The 20,848-nt window shown below is 45.6% G+C and overlaps 1 protein-coding gene across 1 annotated transcript in view; it reads right to left on the bottom strand.

Moving 5' to 3' along the window:
- The window catches only part of LOC134603654 (thialysine N-epsilon-acetyltransferase-like), a 190,054-nt gene that overhangs the window by 66,358 nt on the left and 102,848 nt on the right, over positions 1-20,848 (bottom strand). The gene's annotated exons all lie outside the window — the stretch shown is intronic.

Below are 20,848 nucleotides of genomic sequence, written 5' to 3'. Positions count from 1 at the left end.
CGCCTTAACTGCAGATATCGACACTCTGAGGAGCGATGAACCCCTTGACTACTGGGTGTGCAGGCTTGACCTGTGGCCTGAGCTATCCCAATTTGCGATAGAACTTCTGGTCTGCCCCGCTTCAAGTGTCCTGTCAGAAAGGACCTTCAGTGCAGCAGGAGGTATTGTCACTGAGAAGAGAAGTCGCCTAGGTCAAAAAAGTCTAGATTACCTCACCTTTATTAAGATGAATGAGGGATGGATCCCGAAGGGACTGACACTGGGCGATACATTCGACTAAAAAAGGCCTGATGAGATGAGCTGCCTTGGGCTAAAAATGGTCCACACGCTGCTGTATTTTAGCTCTGACTTGCGTGACTTATCCGCCACCAACTAGGGTTCAAGCCGCAATGTTTTAGGGCACTTTCTGCCTGGGAAACAAACATAAATTTTTATGGCCGCTGCTACACCAATACCTAATTTTTCAGGCATGTGTACATGCCTAATTTTTCGGCCCTCTGGTCCTGCACTGTGGCTTCAAAAACCAAACCAAAAAAAAGGCACATAGTGACCCTATGTAGGGGGAACAGTCCCTACTCTGCTCTGTGTCAGTGTGTATCAGGGATCATTAGGATAGGTGTCAATCCATATCTGCCAAGTGACCCTATGTAGGGGGAATAGTCCCTATTCTGCTCTGTGTCAGTGTGTTTCAGGGATCCTTAGGATAGGTGTCAATCCATATCTGCCAAGTGACCCTATGTAGGGGGAACAGTCTCTATTCTGCTCTGTGTCAGTGTGTATCAGGGATCCTTAGGATAGGTGTCAATCCATATCTACCAAGTGACCCTATGTAGGAGGAACAGTCCTTATTCTGCTCTGTGTCAGTGTGTATCAGGGATCCTTAGGATAGGTGTCAATCCATATCTGCCAAGTGACCCTATGTAGGGGGAACAGTCCCTATTCTGCTCTTTTCAGTGTGTATCAGGGATCCTTAGGATAGGTGTCAATCCATATCTGCCAAGTGACCCTATGTAGGGGGAACAGTCCCTATTCTGCTCTGTGTCAGTGTGTATCAGGGTCCCTGAGGACAGGTGTCAATCCATATCTGCCGAGTGACCCTATGTAGGGGGAACAGTCCCTATTCTGCTCTGTGTGAGGAGGAGGAACGGGAAATGAGTAGCTCGGCATCCAACCTTGTGCAAATGGGGTCTTTCATGCTGTCGTGCCTGTTGAGTGACCCTCGTATAAAAAGGCTGAAGGAGAACGACCTGTACTGGGTGTCCACGCTACTAGACCCCCGGTATAAGCAGACAGTGGCGGAAATGTTACTGAATTACAAGTTGGAAAGGATGCAGCATTTGCAAAATGAATTAAAAAGTATGCTTTACACAGCGTATAAGGGTGATGTCACAGCACAACGGGAATCTAACAGGGGAGGAGGTGAAAGTCATCCTCCTCCTCCCACGACCACGCCATATCTGCCAAGTGACCCTATGTAGGGGGAACAGTCCCTATTCTGCTCTGTGTCAGTGTGTATCAGGGTCTCTGAGGACAGGTGTCAATCCATATCTGCCAAGTGACCCTATGTAGGGAGAACAGCCCCTATTCTGCTCTGTGTCAGTGTGTATCAGGGTCTCTGAGGACAGGTGTCAATCCATATGTCGAGGTGTCAATATGTCATATGTCAGGTGTCAATCCATATCCATTGTGATTTAGGCATGTTAGGTGATTTCTGCCCTTTATGTTTTTAAACCAGACTCTGCATCAACTGTGTAATTTTCCATGGGAGTTTTGCCTTGGATCCCCCTCCAGCATGCCACAGTCAAGGTGTTAGTCCCTGTGAAGCAACGTTTCCATCACTTTTGTGGCCAGAAAGAGTCCCTGTGGGTTTTAAAATTCACCTGCCCATTGAAGTCAATGGCGGTTCGCCCGGTTCGCGAACGTTTGCGGAAGTTCCCGTTCGCCGTTTGCGAACCGAAAAATTCGTGTTCGCGACATCACTAGTTGTTATCAACCATGAAGTTCTATAATAATTCTTCAAATAATGTTCATGGTGTTGACAATACTTATTGTCCTAGAAATTCTCCACCCAGAAATCTTTCTATCATAGATTTGTTTTTGTTTACATCATTATAATTTTCACCTTGAAGTAACAAACTTTTTATTCAATAGAAACATAGTTTACTTTAAAATAACTTGGAAAGAATAATTTAAATGCATTAGCATCACTCTCTTCATTAGACCTTAATTGTGATGACTTATTAATGTAATACATCTTAAAAGCAGGATTGTCCTAATGTTCTGACCAATCCGTATTCCTTAGTACACTTCAACTGACTAAAATAAAATAAACTTGGGGTCATACTGCCCAGAAACTCGTATTCCCAGTCTGTGTATGCCATTTGACACTTTATTTGGACACTTTATTTTAGGATACCTTTTAAATACTTTTACTTTGGATTAGTCTTTTACACTTTGTGTGGCAGCAGCCATTTTTAAAACAGTTTTTTCCTTTAACATGTACGTACCACTTTAAGAACCAAGGGTACGCGGGTGTAATGTATTGCAGGTTCATAGCGTTCGTATGCTGGCGGCATAAAAACCCGTCGGCATTCAGGTAATCGTTCCACGAACAGTGATTTCCATCTCTGTTCGTGAAACGAACAAACTGCCGAATGGAGACCACCCTCAGGAGATCTGAGGCCCATCTGGTAGGTCATTACTGCCCCATCCTCAGGAATAAAAGGGATAGGAGATGGGATGTGTAGCTTCCTTTTGGTAATTTTAATCCCTCGTTTGCATATGGGTGAGATAAAAGTTGGTGAACTTGTTTGGTTCTGTGGTTAGAATTAGATTCCTCAAAATAAATGTTGCAATCACCACAACAGAAACCAAGCTTATTTTGATATGCCTTTCTAACATAGCTGTTGTACATTACAACATGCTTTATGGTGAATAAACCCATATACCATCTGCAGACAGTTCTGAAAGATCCGTCTCATGATAGTGTTGTGCTTTTGTTTTTTATAATTGTAATGGATGCCTCTATTCCTGGGGCTCATAAAGGGGTCTGGAGCCTCCTAACAGACTATAGACTTTGTCCAAGAACACTCTAAAAAGAATAAGAGGGATTTTGTCACTGTAGGTTATGGAGGGCACTGGGTGCTTTATCTGCAGCTGCAGCTGGTCGAACTGTGGGAATAGCCTGGACTCATTCTTGTATCGAGCGCCTGACTTGGAGATATCCTGGATCGGTGTGGAACTACTAACCAAATGGAACCTGTACTGATAATCAGTGAACCTGATCGGGTGTTGCTCAGTTTCACAAAGACCATCATGGTGCTATTTGGAGAGGTTGTTGAGGAGGTAATGAGACATAGGAAGATGCTCAGGACTTGCTAGGTCTCCTCTCCACAGAGCTCCAAGAACTCCTCGCTGAAATGGAGAATAGCCGAGACTTGGTGAAACTTCAAAAAGCTTTTGCTTGGGTGCAGATTCTCAGAGCACTCTTTGGAGAGTATGTCAGGGAGGTGAAGAGGCAACTGGAGATACCCTATAGTTGGGGTGCCATCCTGGGGGCTTCTACATACTTCAAATCTGACTGGGAGCAACTGCAAAACTGTATGGAGTTCTGTGCCAGATCAGAGCATGAGTAAAAAATGGGTCGCAAGAGAATACTGAGAACGGGCAGCAGCTGAAATAGCGTGCCCTTCGGTTGGTCCCCGCTCATTTCTCAAGCTGTTTTTTGCTCATCATGTGCCATTACAGAGAGAACTTCTCTGAAACATATCAGACTGGTCCCACCCATACGGGCAGTCCAGATCCGAAATGCCAGCAAGTTCCCTCTGCACGAGAGACACAGCAACCCCAGACGATCGTTTCAGCCTTGTTAGGCATCATCAGTGAGGCATAGCTGATATCTCCCTAGGCACCGTGAGCAAGGGGTCCACGTCTGGATTATCCCTTTAAACTTATGGGTGGGATCAGTCTGATTTGTTTCAGAGATGTTCTCTCTGTAATGGCACAAGATGAGCTAAAACCAGCTTGAGTTCTGAGCGGGGACCCACTGAAGGGCAGGCTATTTCAGCTGCTGTCCGTCCTCAGTGTACTCTTCAGACTTTTTTTTCGCTCTCCACAATATTAAAGGGTAATCCAGACGTGGACCCCTTGCTCACGGTGCCTAGAGAGATATCAGCTATGCCTCACTGATGATGCCTAACAAGGTTGAAACGATCGTCTGGGGTTGCTGTATCTCTCGTGCAGAGAGAACTTGCTGGCATTTCGGATCTGGACTGCCCGTATGGGTGGGATCAGTCTGATTTGCTTCAGAGATGTTCTCTCTGTAATGGCACAAGATGAGCTAAAACCAGCTTGAGTTCTGAGCGGGGACCCACTGAAGGGCAGGCTATTTCAGCTGCTGTCCATCCTCAGTGTACTCTTGCGACTTTTTTTTCGCTCAGATCAGAGCATGGCCTTAATACCGTCAAACTTTAAAATACTTGTGCATGGTACCTCTGGTCCTGTCTCTCTTTGGGCAGTGCATAGGTTAGTGTGTGATTTCTCTGGGGTTTCGATGTTTGGAAAATAAAGTTTGGCGGCTCAGATTCACTAACACCCCTATTGGCAGAGTACACTGCATGTAGGTAATGTCATAAGCCTGAACTGATCTAATTAACAATTATCAGCCCAGACTTGGTGGCACTGGGAAGAGAATTGTTCTTTGTTTGGTAATCACCCCCTGCAGGGTGAATATACATTGCCAACAGTATACATATGTGTGTGTTGTGTTAGTAAATCAGTGCTTGCTTTACACTTGCTAAATCTCAACTAGGGTATGGCAATAAAGGATATAAACACTAGATTTCCCCCTTCATCAAGTCACGACTGATGTTTGGGTGAACTGCTATAACTACTCTGAACATCCTGTAATGATAGGAGGGAGATTTACGGTGAGATAGTCAGGATGAATACCAAGCTCCTTTACAATTAACATGTATTTATTGTATCCTGGAGGTTTGTTTTACATGGACACACTTATGAAATGCCGATTATAATGGCAACTTTTCCTACCACAATGTCCCAATATGTAACATGACAACATTACAAATCGAATTCATGAAGAATATGACGTGTTGAGTGAAATTTGGCATGGGGCAAGGCAGTTAATGCTAGGAGTAGTGCATAATAAATGAGTCTGCTATAGAGCCTGGGTAACATTAAATGAGTCGGATATTCCATGCTATAGAGCCTGGGTAACACTAAATCAGTAGGACAGTCCATTCTATAGAGCCTGGGTAACATTAAATGAGTCGGATATTCAATGCTATAGAGCCTGGGTAACATTAAATGAGTCGGATATTCCATGCTATAGAGACTGGGTAACATTAAATGAGTCGGATATTCCATGCTATAGAGCCCGGGTAACATTAAATGAGTCGGATATTCCATGCTATAGAGCCTGGCTAACACTAAATGAGTCGGATATTCCATGCTATAGAGCCCGGGTAACATTAAATGAGTCGGTTATTCCATGCTATAGAGCCCGGGTAACATTAAATGAGTAGGATATTCCATGCTATAGAGCCCGGGTAACATTAAATGAGTCGGTTATTCCATGCTATAGAGCCCGGGTAACATTAAATGAGTAGGATATTCAATGCTATAGAGCCTGGGTAACATTAAATGAGTCGGTTATTCCATGCTATAGAGCCCGGGTAACATTAAATGAGTAGGATATTCCATGCTATAGAGCCCGGGTAACATTAAATGAGTCGGTTATTCCATGCTATAGAGCCCGGGTAACATTAAATGAGTAGGATATTCAATGCTATAGAGCCTGGGTAACATTAAATGAGTCGGATATTCCATGCTATAGAGCCTGGGTAACATTAAATGAGTCGGATATTCCATGCTATAGAGCCTGGCTAACACTAAATGAGTCGGATATTCCATGCTATAGAGCCCGGGTAACATTAAATGAGTCGGTTATTCCATGCTATAGAGCCCGGGTAACATTAAATGAGTAGGATATTCCATGCTATAGAGCCAGGGTAACATTAAATGAGTCGGTTATTCCATGCTATAGAGCCCAGGTAACATTAAATGAGTAGGATATTCCATGCTATAGAGCCCGGGTAACATTAAATGAGTCGGTTATTCCATGCTATAGAGCCCGGGTAACATTAAATGAGTAGGATATTCAATGCTATAGAGCCTGGGTAACATTAAATGAGTCGGTTATTCCATGCTATAGAGCCCGGGTAACATTAAATGAGTAGGATATTCAATGCTATAGAGCCTGGGTAACATTAAATGAGTCGGTTATTCCATGCTATAGAGCCCGGGTAACATTAAATGAGTAGGATATTCCATGCTATAGAGCCCGGGTAACATTAAATGAGTCGGTTATTCCATGCTATAGAGCCCGGGTAACATTAAATGAGTAGGATATTCAATGCTATAGAGCCTGGGTAACATTAAATGAGTCGGATATTCCATGCTATAGAGCCCGGGTAACATTAAATGAGTCGGATATTCCATGCTATAGAGCCTGGGTAACATTAAATGAGTCGGATATTCCATGCTATAGAGCCTGGGTAACATTAAATGAGTCGGATATTCCATGCTATAGAGCCCGGGTAACATTAAATGAGTCGGATATTCCATGCTATAGAGCCTGGGTAACATTAAATGAGTCGGATATTCCATGCTATAGAGCCTGGGTAACATTAAATGAGTCGGATATTCCATGCTATAGAGCCTGGGTAACATTAAATGAGTTGGATATTCCATGCTATAGAGACTGGGTAACCTTAAATGAGTCGGATATTCCATGCTATAGAGCCTGGGTAACATTAAATGAGTCGGATATTCCATGCTATAGAGCCTGGCTAACACCAAATGAGTCGGATATTCCATGCTATAGAGCCTGGGTAACATTAAATGAGTAGGATATTCCATGCTATAGAGCCTGGGTAACATTAAATGAGTCGGATATTCCATGCTATAGAGCCTGGGTAACATTAAATGAGTCGGATATTCCATGCTATAGAGCCTGGGTATCATTAAATGAGTCGGATATTCAATGCTATAGAGCCCGGGTAACATTAAATGAGTCGGATATTCAATGCTATAGAGCCTGGGTAACATTAAATGAGTCGGATATTCCATGCTATAGAGCCCGGGTAACATTAAATGAGTCGGATATTCCATGCTATAGAGCCTGGGTAACATTAAATGAGTAGGATATTCCATGCTATAGAGCCTGGGTAACACTAAATGAGTAGGATATTCCATGCTATAGAGCCCGGGTAACATTAAATGAGTCGGGTACTCCATGCTATAGAGCCCGGGTAACATTAAATGAGTAGGATATTCCATGCTATAGAGCCTGGGTAACATTAAATGAGTCGGATATTCCATGCTATAGAGCCTGGGTAACACAAAAATAAGTAGGATATTCCATGCTATAGAGCCCGGGTAACATTAAATGAGTCGGATATTCCATGCTATAGAGCCTGGGTAACATTAAATGAGTCAGATATTCCATGCTATAGAGCCCAGGTAACATTAAATGAGTCGGATATTCCATGCTATAGAGCCTGGGTAACATTAAATTAGTCTGATAGTCCATGCTATAGAGCCTGGGTAACATTAAATGAGTCGGATATTCCATGCTATAGAGCCCGGGTAACATTAAATGAGTCGGATATTCCATGCTATAGAGCCTGGCTAACACTAAATGAGTCGGATATTCCATGCTATAGAGCCCGGGTAACATTAAATGAGTCGGATATTCCATGCTATAGAGCCCAGGTAACATTAAATGAGTCGAATATTCCATGCTATAGAGCCTGGGTAACATTAAATGAGTCGGATATTCCATGCTATAGAGCCCAGGTAACATTAAATGAGTCGGATATTCCATGCTATAGAGCCTGGGTAACATTAAATGAGTCGGATATTCCATGCTATAGAGCCTGGGTAACATTAAATGAGTCGGATATTCCATGCTATAGAGCCCGGGTAACATTAAATGAGTCGGATATTCCATGCTATAGAGCCCGGGTAACATTAAATGAGTCGGGTATTCCATGCTATAGAGCCTGGGTAACATTAAATGAGTAGGGTATTCCATGCTATAGAGCCTGGGTAACACTAAATGAGTCGGATATTCCATGCTATAGAGCCTGGGTAACATTAAATGAGTCGGATATTCCATGCTATAGAGCCTGGGTAACACTAAATGAATAGGATATTCCATGCTATAGAGCCCGGGTAACATTAAATGAGTCGGATATTCCATGCTATAGAGCCTGGGTAACCTTAAATGAGTAGGATATTCCATGCTATAGAGCCTGGGTAACATTAAATGAGTCGGATATTCCATGCTATAGAGCCTGGGTAACATTAAATGAGTCGGATATTCCATGCTATAGAGCCCGGGTAACATTAAATGAGTCGGATATTCCATGCTATAGAGCCTGGGTATCATTAAATGAGTCGGATATTCAATGCTATAGAGCATGGGTAACATTAAATGCGTAGGATATTCCATGCTATAGAGCCTGGGTAACATTAAATTAGTCTGATATTCCATGCTATAGAACCTGGGTAACACTAAATCAGTAGGGTATTCCATGCTATAGAGCCTGGGTAACATTAAATGAGTCGGATATTCCATGCTATAGAGCCTGGGTAACATTAAATGAGTCGGATATTCCATGCTATAGAACCTGGGTAACATTAAATGAGTCGGATATTCCATGCTATAGAGCCTGGGTAACATTAAATGAGTCGGATATTCCATGCTATAGAGCCTGGGTAACATTAAATGAGTCGGGTATTCCATGCTATAGAGCCTGGGTAACATTAAATGAGTCGGGTATTCCATGCTATAGAGCCTGGGTAACATTAAATGAGTCGGATATTCCATTCTATAGAGCCTGGGTAACATTAAATGAGTCGGATATTCCATGCTATAGAGCCTGGCTAACATTAAATGAGTCGGATATTCCATGCTATAGAGCCTGGGTTACATTAAATGAGTCGGATATTCCATGCTATAGAGCCCGGGTAACATTAAATGAGTCGGGTATTCCATGCTATAGAGCCTGGGTAACATTAAATGAGTCGGATATTCCATGCTATAGAACCTGGGTAACATTAAATGAGTCGGATATTCCATGCTATAGAGCCCGGGTAACATTAAATGAGTCGGATATTCCATGCTATAGAGCCTGGGTAACATTAAATGAGTCGGATATTCCATGCTATAGAGCCCGGGTAACATTAAATGAGTCGGGTATTCCATGCTATAGAGCCTGGGTAACATTAAATGAGTCGGATATTCCATGCTATAGAGCCTGGGTAACATTAAATGAGTCGGATATTCCATGCTATAGAGCCTGGGTAACATTAAATGAGTCGGATATAACATGCTATAGAGCCCGGGTAACATTAAATGAGTCGGATATTCCATGCTATAGAGCCTGGGTAACATTAAATGAGTCGGATATTCCATGCTATAGAGCCCGGGTAACATTAAATGAGTCGGGTATTCCATGCTATAGAGCCTGGGTAACATTAAATGAGTCGGATATTCCATGCTATAGAGACTGGGTAACCTTAAATGAGTCGGATATTCCATGCTATAGAGCCTGGGTAACATTAAATGAGTCGGATATTCCATGCTATAGAGCCCGGGTAACATTAAATGAGTCGGGTATTCCATGCTATAGAGCCTGGGTAACATTAAATGAGTCGGATATTCCATGCTATAGAGACTGGGTAACCTTAAATGAGTCGGATATTCCATGCTATAGAGCCTGGGTAACATTAAATGAGTCGGATATTCCATGCTATAGAGCCTGGGTAACATTAAATGAGTCGGGTATTCCATGCTATAGAGCCTGGGTAACATTAAATGAGTCGGATATTCCATGCTATAGAGCCCGGGTAACATTAAATGAGTCGGATATTCCATGCTATAGAGCCTGGCTAACACTAAATGAGTCGGATATTCCATGCTATAGAGCCTGGGTAACATTAAATGAGTCGGATATTCCATGCTATAGAGCCTGGGTAACATTAAATGAGTCGGATATTCCATGCTATAGAGCCTGGGTAACATTAAATGAGTCGGATATTCCATGATATAGAGCCTGGCTAACACTAAATGAGTCGGATATTCCATGCTATAGAGCCTGGCTAACACTAAATGAGTCGGATATTCCATGCTATAGAGCCCGGGTAACATTAAATGAGTCGGATATTCCATGCTATAGAGCCTGGGTAACATTAAATGAGTCGGATATTCCATGCTATAGAGCCTGGGTAACATTAAAGGAGTCGGATATTCCATGCTATAGAGCCTGGGTAACATTAAATGAGTCGGATATTCCATGCTATAGAGCCTGGCTAACATTAAATGAGTCGGATATTCCATGCTATAGAGCCTGGCTGTCAGGCTTACCTTGCTGGGAGTCCAACATGCAGAGATAAAAGCTCACCCTTGCATTTAGACACAGGCCGAGGTGGTCAAGGTAGAACTCACCTGGCCTGTGAATCTGTGCACGGGGGCTGTGCAGGTAAATGCTTGTAGTCGTAGTACAGACAAGGAAATCCAGGAGAATAGTCGTAGGTAAGCCAATGGTCAGAGGGTGCCGGAAATCAGGGGATACGAGTAACAAGCCAAGGTCAAAGGATGCCAGAATTCAGGAGATACGAGTCACAATCCAAGGTCAGGAGAATACTTAGCACGTGGAGTAGCAACTCTCTAACCAGAGTCATTGAACTGACACTGCCCTTAGGGAGGAGCAGTGTCTTATACCTTGATGATTAGTATATCAGGTTCAGCTGGAGAGTGATCGACAGGTCTGAGCCAGGTGAAGTCCAGCCCCTTAGTGCTGCAGGCAATACAAGATAAAACAGGAGTTATCCCAAGTCCTGAAATGGCTCAGAGGTTAAAGAGCAGGTTCAGAACTGCCAAGTATACAGGTTCAAATCCCTCTTCGGGCAATAAAGGGGCGACCCAGTCTGGCAGTCTGGAGGTCTCGGTGTGAATCCTGACAGTACCCTCCCCTTAAGAACGCACTCTGGGCGTGAACAGGTTTCTTTTGGGAACTGTATTCCTCGTCTTCGGACTCCGTATCACTGAGGAAGTCCTTGTAATCAAAGTATCCAGAGCGGAGTCCCTCAGTCCCCCGATACTTTGGGGTATCAGTGTCGGGTACTGGTGGAGAAAGGTCTGGGCCATTCAGAGACCTGGTGCAGGCGGAAATAAACTTAGTCCCACGAACCATATTATCTGAACTATTACCCATAGGTGAGTTTTCTGGAAGTGGTGATTTCTTGTGGTCTTGAGATCCACTGGCATCAGCAGCCATCGTAGTCTGGGTACTCTTCTGCATCACGGAACGTGGAAATATCCGACAGCACCTTTGACATTTTTTAGGCCGTGTTGCCGGAATAACAGGGTGCAGCTGAATTGTACCCACTTGAAGAGGTTCAGGCCGAGTTGGGCGAATAGGGCAGTGAGAGATAAAGTGCCCTTCTTCACCACAATAAAAACAGAGACAACGCGCCCTCCTTCGATCTCTTTCTCTAGATGGCAGTCTTGTTTTAGAGCGGACGAAGCCTATTTCCATGGGTTCCTCCCTGTCCACTGGAGATTCACAGCTAGCTAGAGGAAAACCAGGGTCACAAGGCGGTTCCTCCATGTCCATTGGAGTTTCATAGCTAGCTTGAGGGAAAACAGGGGTACAAGGAGGTTTACTGGAGGAGGGTTTGCGTTGTGACCTTATGGGGACTTGGTAGGAGTCCTTTTCTTTAGGTAACAGCGATCTGCGGTTAGATGGAGCAGGCTTGGGAGTAGCTTTCCTGGAGGTAGAGCTCTGAGAGTCCATTGCGGACATAAATGACTCCCAACTGTCCAAGACAGTGTTTTTCTCCTGTAGCTTCCGGTATGCCCACTCCTTGATCCGTCCGACAAGTAAGTTGATGGCCGAACGGACCTTGACAAAGTCACTGTTGTAAGTTTTAGGCTTGAGAGCAAAAAGAAGTTCACAATCCAGTCTGAATGCTGTGAAGGAGGTACGGGAACCATCAAAGCGGTCAGGCATCACAACAAACGGTTCTGGAACTGGGCGTACTGTGCCTTTAAGAGATAAAAGTTCTTGCTGCAGTTCCGAAACAGTCTGGGTCAGGCTGGACACTTGCTGAGCAAGGGAGGTGAGCATTATCTCTGTGGACTCCATAACGGTCAGTTCAATATGTCAGGCTTACCTTGCTGGGAGTCCAACATGCAGAGATAAAAGCTCACCCTTGCATTTAGACACAGGCCGAGGTGGTCAAGGTAGAACTCACCTGGCCTGTGAATCTGTGCACGGGGGCTGTGCAGGTAAATGCTTGTAGTCGTAGTACAGACAAGGAAATCCAGGAGAATAGTCGTAGGTAAGCCAATGGTCAGAGGGTGCCGGAAATCAGGGGATACGAGTAACAAGCCAAGGTCAAAGGATGCCAGAATTCAGGAGATACGAGTCACAATCCAAGGTCAGGAGAATACTTAGCACGTGGAGTAGCAACTCTCTAACCAGAGTCATTGAACTGACACTGCCCTTAGGGAGGAGCAGTGTCTTATACCTTGATGATTAGTATATCAGGTTCAGCTGGAGAGTGATCGACAGGTCTGAGCCAGGTGAAGTCCAGCCCCTTAGTGCTGCAGGCAATACAAGATAAAACAGGAGTTATCCCAAGTCCTGAAATGGCTCAGAGGTTAAAGAGCAGGTTCAGAACTGCCAAGTATACAGGTTCAAATCCCTCTTCGGGCAATAAAGGGGCGACCCCGTCTGGCAGTCTGGAGGTCTCGGTGTGAATCCTGACACTGGCTAACACTAAATGAGTCGGATATTCCATGCTATAGAGCCCAGGTAACATTAAATGAGTCGGATATTCTATGCTATAGAGCCTGGCTAACACTAAATGAGTAGGATATTCCATGCTATAGAGCCTGGGTATGGATTGACACCTGTCCTCAGAGACCATGATACACACTGACACAGAGCAGAATAGGGACTGTTCCCCCTACATAGGGTCACTTGGCAGATATGGATTGACACCTGTCCTCAGAGACCATGATACACAATGACACAGAGCAGAATAGAGACTGTTCCCCCTACATAGGGTCACTTGGCAGATATGGATTGACACCTGTCCTCAGGGGCCCTGATACACACTGACACAGAGCAGAATAGGGACTGTTCCCCCTACATAGGGTCACTTGGCAGATATGGATTGACACCTGTCCTCAGAGACCATGATACACAATGACACAGAGCAGAATAGAGACTGTTCCCCCTACATAGGGTCACTTGGCAGATATGGATTGACACCTGTCCTCAGAGACCATGATACACACTGACACAGAGCAGAATAGAGACTGTTCCCCCTACATAGGGTCACTTGGCAGATATGGATTAACACCTTGTGACAGACCCATCTGTATGGACTAAAATTACTGGATTCGTCTGTTTGCTTGTTTCACGAACTCGCCTATTTCTTATGCCTGGATCTAAGGGAATTGACTTTGTTCACGAACAAAACTGCCGAACGGACGGCCACCCAGAAGAGAAGTGTGCTGCTGGTTAACCTATTGATCCCAATTAGAACGTTGCGGTTAACCACAGACACTTCTCAATTAAAACCGAATACAGGGTGGTCGTCGTTCGTATGTCGACCACGAGGCGGCGGCCATTTTAAACCATGCGAAAGGTGTTCGGTACTAAACTCATGGAACTGAAAACGGACACTTTTTCAACCGAACACCGCTGAAGCCATCGACCTCCCTCCCCATTCGACTGAAGTGTACGAAGACCGGCCGTTCGTGAGATTTAAAGAACCAAATGGACTTACCCCAGATAACCCCATGGAGTCAATCGCATACCGAAGAACTGTAACAGACTTTGACTCCATGGCGATCGAACTATGCGTATGGGATCTGAGCGCTATTCGTCAATAATATGCACTCAGATCCAGGCTATCTGGGGATGTGTTACACGAATGAGAAATAATCGGCAATTATAAAGTTATGCATTTTTATGTATTTTATGGTTTATATTTAAAATGGCAATTTGCCTCTGCTTTGGGAGATAATTGAATTACTTCCCAATTATCTCCCAAGCAGAGGGGAGGAAACTGTGATGTATGCTGGGAATATTGTGTGACTGTATGTCCTGAAATGTCATATGTCCTTCTGCTATTTCAGTCTCCCATTTGGTCCCCTAGGAGAGTGTCCACCAAGTGGGAGACCTGCATAAATACGGGCGGGTAGCCCACAGTAAACCCAGTTTGTGTTTTACCCTCAATGCGGAGCTTGGTCTCGTTATTGGGGGGATTATATTACCAGCGACTAGAGACTGCTTATTGGGATTATTTGCCGCTTGGGAGCTATTGGCGTTCGGCTGATGCTGCCGGTTCGTGAGCTTAGTGCTCGAGGAGGAAAGTGACCGTATGGAGACCGTTCGGGAGTTTGGAAGGTTCCCTTACTTATGGTTCGCATGATTGTAGTGAGTACGCATACAGTCTACACCATTGTGAACGGGGAACATTCACTAAACGGCGGTTTGTACATTTCATGCTGAGGGTACCGTAACACACCTGTCCTCAGAGACCATGATACACATTGACACAGAGCAGAATAGAGACTGTTCCCCCTACATAGGGTCACTTGGCAGGTATGGATTGACACCTTTCCTCAGAGACCATGATACACACTGAAACAGAGCAGGATAGAGACTGTTCCCCCTACATAGGGTCACTTGGCAGATATGGATTAACACCTGTCCTCAGAGACCATGATACACATTGACACAGAGCAGAATAGAGACTGTTCCCCCTACATAGGGTCACTTGGATTGACACCTGTCCTCAGAGACCATGATACACACTGACAAAGAGCAGAATAGAGACTGTTCCCCCTACATAGGATCACTTGACAGATATGGATTGACACCTGTCCTCAAAGCCCCTGATACACACTGACAAAGAGCAGAATAGAGACTGTTCCCCCTACATAGGGTCACTTGGCAGGTATGGATTGACACCTGTCCTCAGAGACCATGATACACACTGACAAAGAGCAGAATAGAGACTGTTCCCCCTACATAGGGTCACTTGGCAGATATGGATTGACACCTGTCCTCAAAGCCCCTGATACACACTGACAAAGAGCAGAATAGAGACTGTTCCCCCTACATAGGGTCACTATGTGCCTTTTTTTTTGGTTTGGTTTTTGAAGCCACAGTGCAGGACCAGAGGGCCGAAAAATTAGGCATGTACACATGCCTGAAAAATTAGGTATTGTTGCAGCCGCTGCTGTAGCAGCGGCCATAAAAATTGATGTTTGTTTCCCAGGCAGAAAGTGCCCCAAAACATTGCGGCTTGAACCCTAGTTGGTGGCGGATAAGTCACGCAAGTCAGAGCTAAAATACAGCAGCGTGTGGACCATTTTTAGCCCAAGGCCTTTCATCAGGCCTTTTTTAGTCGAATGTATCGCCCAGTGTCAGTCCCTTCGGGATCCATCCCTCATTCATCTTAATAAAGGTGAGGTAATCTAGACTTTTTTTGACCTTCTCTTCTCAGTGACAATACCTCCTGCTGCACTGAAGGTCCTTTCTGACAGGACACTTGAAGCGGGGCAGGCCAGAAGTTCTATCGCAAATTGGGATAGCTCAGGCCACAGGTCAAGCCTGCACACCCAGTAGTCAAGGGGTTCATCGCTCCTCAGAGTGACGATATCTGCAGTTAAGGCGAGGTAGTCTGCTACCTGTCGGTCGACTCGTTCTCTGAGGGTGGATCCCGAAGGGCTGTGGCGATGCGTAGGACTTAAAAAGCTCTGCATGTCCTCCATCAACAACACGTCTTTAAAGCGTCCTGTCCTTGCCGGCGTGGTCGTGGGAGGAGGATGACTTCCACCTCTTCCCCTGTTAGATTCCCGTTGTGCTGTGACATCACCCTTATACGCTGTGTAAAGCATACTTTTTAATTTATTTTGCAAATGCTGCATCCTTTCCGACTTGTTGTAATTCGGTAACATTTCCGCCACTTTCTGCTTATACCGGGGGTCTAGTAGCGTGGACACCCAGTACAGGTCGTTCTCCTTCAGCCTTTTTATACGAGGGTCCCTTAACAGGCACGACAGCATGAAAGACCCCATTTGCACAAGGTTGGATGCCGAGCTACTCATTTCCAGTTCCTCCTCCTCAGTGATGTCAATGAAGGTATGTTCTTCCCCCCAGCCACGTACAACACCACGGGTACCAGATAGGTGACAACGAGCACCCTGGGATGCCTGTTGTGGTTGGTCTTCCTCCTCCTCCTCAAAGCCACATTCCTCCTCTGACTCCTCTTCCTCACAATCTTCTTTCAGCGTTGCCGCAGATCCAGCAAGCGATGCTGATAAGGCTGTTTCTGGTGGTGATGTTGACCACAACTCTTCCTCTTCACGCTCATCTACGGCCTGATCCAGCACTCTTCGAAGGGCACGCTCCAGGAAGAAAACAAATGGTATGATGTCGCTGATGGTGCCTTCGGTGCGACTGACTAGGTTTGTCACCTCCTCAAAAGGACGCATGAGCCTACAGGCATTGCGCATGAGCGTCCAGTAACGTGGCAAAAAAATTCCCAGCTCCCCAGAGGCTGTCCTAGCACCCCTGTCATACAAATATTCATTAACAGCTTTTTATTGTTGGAGCAGGCAGTCGTGCATTAGGAGTGTTGAATTCCAACGTGTCGGGCTGTCGCAAATCAAGTGCCTCACTGGCATGTTGTTTCGCCGCTGGATATCGGCAAAGTGCGCCATGGCCGTGTAGGAACGCCTGAAATGGCCACACACCTTCCTGGCCTGCTTCAGGACGTCCTGTAAGCCTGTGTACCTATGCACAAAGCGTTGTACGATCAGATTACACACATGTGCCATGCACGGCACATGTGTCAACTTGCCCAACTTCAATGCCGCTAACAAATTTTTTCCGTTGTCACAAACCACTTTGCCGATATCCAGTTGCTGCGGAGTCAGACACTCTTCCACCTGTGCGTTCAGGGCGGACAGGAGTGCTTGTCCGGTGTGACTCTCTGCTTTCAAGCAAGTCAAACCCAAGACGGCGTGACACTGCCGTATCCGGGATGGGGAGCTGGGGGGGGGGGGTGCCGTTGATGTGGAGCAAGACGCAGCAGCAGAAGAGGACTCAGCCGAGGAGGTTATGGAAGAGTAGAGGAGGTGGCAGCAGGCCTGCCTGCAAGTCGTGGCGGTGTCACCAACTCCTCTGTAGAGCCAAGCATTCCATGCTTGGCAGCCGTCAGCAGGTATACCCAATGCGCAGTGTAGGTGATATACCTGCCCTGACCATGCTTTGCAGACCAGGTATCAGTGGTCAGATGGACCCTTGCCCCAACACTGTGTGCCAGACATGCCATTACTTCCTTTTGCACAATCGAGTACAGGTTGGGGATTGCCTTTTGTGAAAATAAATTTCGTCCGGGTACCTTCCACTGCGGTGTCCCAATAGCTACAAATTTTTTGAACGCCTCAGACTCCACCAGCTTGTATGGTAAAAGCTGGCGGGCTAATAGTTTGGACAAGCCAGCTGTCAGACGCTGGGCAAGGGGGTGACTTTCTGACATTGGCTTCCTACGCTCAAACATGTCCTTGACAGACACATGACTGTGGGCAGATGAGCGGGAACTGCTCAAGGCGGGAGACGGGTGGCGGATGGTTGAGAGGGGGCAAGGAGGACAGCAGTGGTTGACGTAGCTGAAGACACTGGACCAGGAGGAGGATGGCAGCTTAGAGTTTGCGTGCTGCTTGTACTCATGTGTTGATCCCATAGGCGTTTGTGATGTGCGATCATGTGCCTACGCAAAGCAGTTGTACCTAGGTGGGTGTTGGACTTCCCACGACTCAGTTTCTTTTGGCACAGGTTGCAAAAGGCATCGCTGTTGTCAGAGGCAGACACACAAAAAAAAATGCCACACTGCTGAGCTCTGCAATGACGTCATTCTGGTGGTGGACACAGCATGCGTTGATTGGCGTGCTGTCGGGCTGACCCCGGGTGCCGATGCATGCTGTCTGACTGTGCCACTAGCTCCTTGCGACGACCTCCCCCTGCTTCCAACTCTTCTCCTCCTCCTCCTCTCTTTCTCCCAATCTGAACTTTCGCAGAGGGTGATGCTGTCTAACCTTGTTGTTCCCAACCAAGACTATGTACCAACTGATAATGTAAAAGTAAGGAGCTGGTCTTATTTGTAACGGATATTAATTACCGAATCCTCAAATCCTACTATCCCACCAGAGAGTTTCCCAATCCCCAGATCCTACTCTTTCAACAAAGTTACCCTATCCCCAAATTCTACTCTCCCACCAGAGAATTACCCAATCCCCAAGTCCTACTCTCCCACCAGTTACCTCAAATCCTCTCCCACCAGAGTTACCCAATCCCCAGATCCTACTCTCCCACCAGAGAGTTACCCAATCCCCAAATACTACTCTCCCACCAGAGAATTGCCCAATCCCCAAATCCTACTCTCCCACCAGAGAGTTACCCAATCCCCAGATCCTACTCTCCAACCAGAGATTTACCCAATCCCCAGATCCTACTCTCCCACCAGAGAGTTACCCAATCCCCAGATCCTACTCTCCCACCAGAGAGTTACCCAATCCCCAGATCCCACTCTCCCACCAGAGAGTTACCCAATCCCCAGATCCCACTCTCCCACCAGAGAGTTACCCAATCCCCAGATCCTACTCTCCCACCAGAGAGTTACCCAATCCCCAGATCCTACTCTCCCACCAGAGAGTTACCCAATCCCCAGATCCTACTCTCCCACCAGAGAGTTACCCAATCCCCAGATCCTACTCTCCCACCAGAGAGTTACCCAATCCCCAGATCCTACTCTCCCACCTGAGAGTTACCCAATCCCCAGATCCTACTCTCCCACCAGAGAGTTACCCAATCCCCAGATCCTACTCTCCCACCAGAGAGTTACCCAATCCCCAGATCCTACTCTCCCACCAGAGAGTTACCCAATCCCCAGATCCTACTCTCCCACCAGAGAGTTACCCAATCCCCAGATCCTACTCTCCCACCAGAGAGTTACCCAATCCCCAGATCCTACTCGACCACCAGAGAGTTACCCAATCCCCAAATCCTACTCTCCCACCAGAGAGTTATCCAATCCCCAGATCCTACTCTCCCACCTGAGAGTTACCCAATCCCCAGATCCTACTCTCCCACCAGAGAGTTACCCAATCCCCAGATCCTACTCTCCCAGCAGAGAGTTACCCAATCCCCAGATCCTACTCTCCCACCAGAGAGTTACCCAATCCCCAGATCCTACTCTCCCACCAGAGAGTTACCCAATCCCCAGATCCTACTCTCCCACCAGAGAGTTACCCAATCCCCAAATCCTACTCTCCCACCAGAGAGTTACCCAATCCCCAGATCCTACTCTTCCACCAGAGAGTTACCCAATCCCCAGATCCTACTCTCCCACCAGAGAGTTACCCAATCCTCCTATTAGCAATCGCTGAGCTCTTTCACAACTTTCTCATCTTCAAAATTAAATGGCTTCCAAACATGTCATTATATAACATGGAAAAAAACTCCATGAAACACTTGAGAAACCAAATATGATACAGCCGGTATAGTTTAAATGACAAAATAAATACATAAAAGGGAACCATTAACCCCTCTCTCGTTGGCATGCTATTTGCCCCCTTGGTGAAATAATCATAGAATAACGCCCCATCCTCCCGACAGTCACCCCTATTTGGCAGGAAAGGTAGAACACATCTAAATTCCAAAATCAGAATAAATAGAACAATAAATATAGTAATAAAGGGTCAGATATAATTAATTAAATATGAAATAAATCATGAATAAGGGATACAAAACTATCTGTGATTTCCATCTCTGTTCAAGGTTAGACAGCATCACCCTCTGCTGGTCAACTAGAGAACTACACCTAAAGTCTAGTAATACACACAGAGCTTAGTATAATTTGAGATACCACACTATAGATTAGATTAATTCGTCGTTTTGTTGTTTTTTTACTTACGCAAATGAGTGTTTTAAATTAATATCAGAGAAAGATAAATTGTACCAATATCAGATTATACTTTGCTGCCCCCATATACACAGCCCCAATATACACAGCTCGTATATACACAGTCTGAATACACAGTCTGAATATACATAGTATGTAAAGACATTTAGTAATGGAGTGATATTATAGCATTATAGAGATTTGTTTATGAAACATCATTGTAGCGGAGAGGCAGTATAATCCACAAGATCTCCGCTGGTAGACAGGAACACAGGCAATAATCAGCATAGGCAGGTACAGCATACAATATTCCAGGTAGCGTAGTAAGAATCCTTCCCTCCCAAGAACTAGACGAGACATAGGCTGGGAGTCAACTGAGTGCTTTATTCACAGGTCACAGTATTTATGCAATTCCCCATGCAAGGGGTTTCCCTACTGACATTGCAGGGTTTGTACAGTAGGGGACTACATGGGGAACTTAGCAACCTGGACATTTCTCCCATAATACACTGCTGCACGAGAGGGACACTCCCACCAGAACATACAGTTAAGTGGATTATCCCCTCGTGCAGCAGAACCAATATTTCACATAAAAATATATATTTTACACAATATTCATCTGATTTAAACGAATGGACGTTCGGCAGATAGCTGGGGTCTGAGCGCACATTTCGTGAAAGTACCGCTCAGATCCCAGCTTAAATAACCGAACGCCGCACGAAATACACATATTTTCTAAGTTGCCTTCAAACCACCGAATGGCTCTATA

Source organism: Pelobates fuscus, chromosome 3 (assembly GCF_036172605.1).
Source record: "Pelobates fuscus isolate aPelFus1 chromosome 3, aPelFus1.pri, whole genome shotgun sequence".
NCBI classification, from domain to species: domain Eukaryota; kingdom Metazoa; phylum Chordata; class Amphibia; order Anura; family Pelobatidae; genus Pelobates; species Pelobates fuscus.
This window is presented reverse-complemented; position numbering and strand designations above follow the sequence as displayed.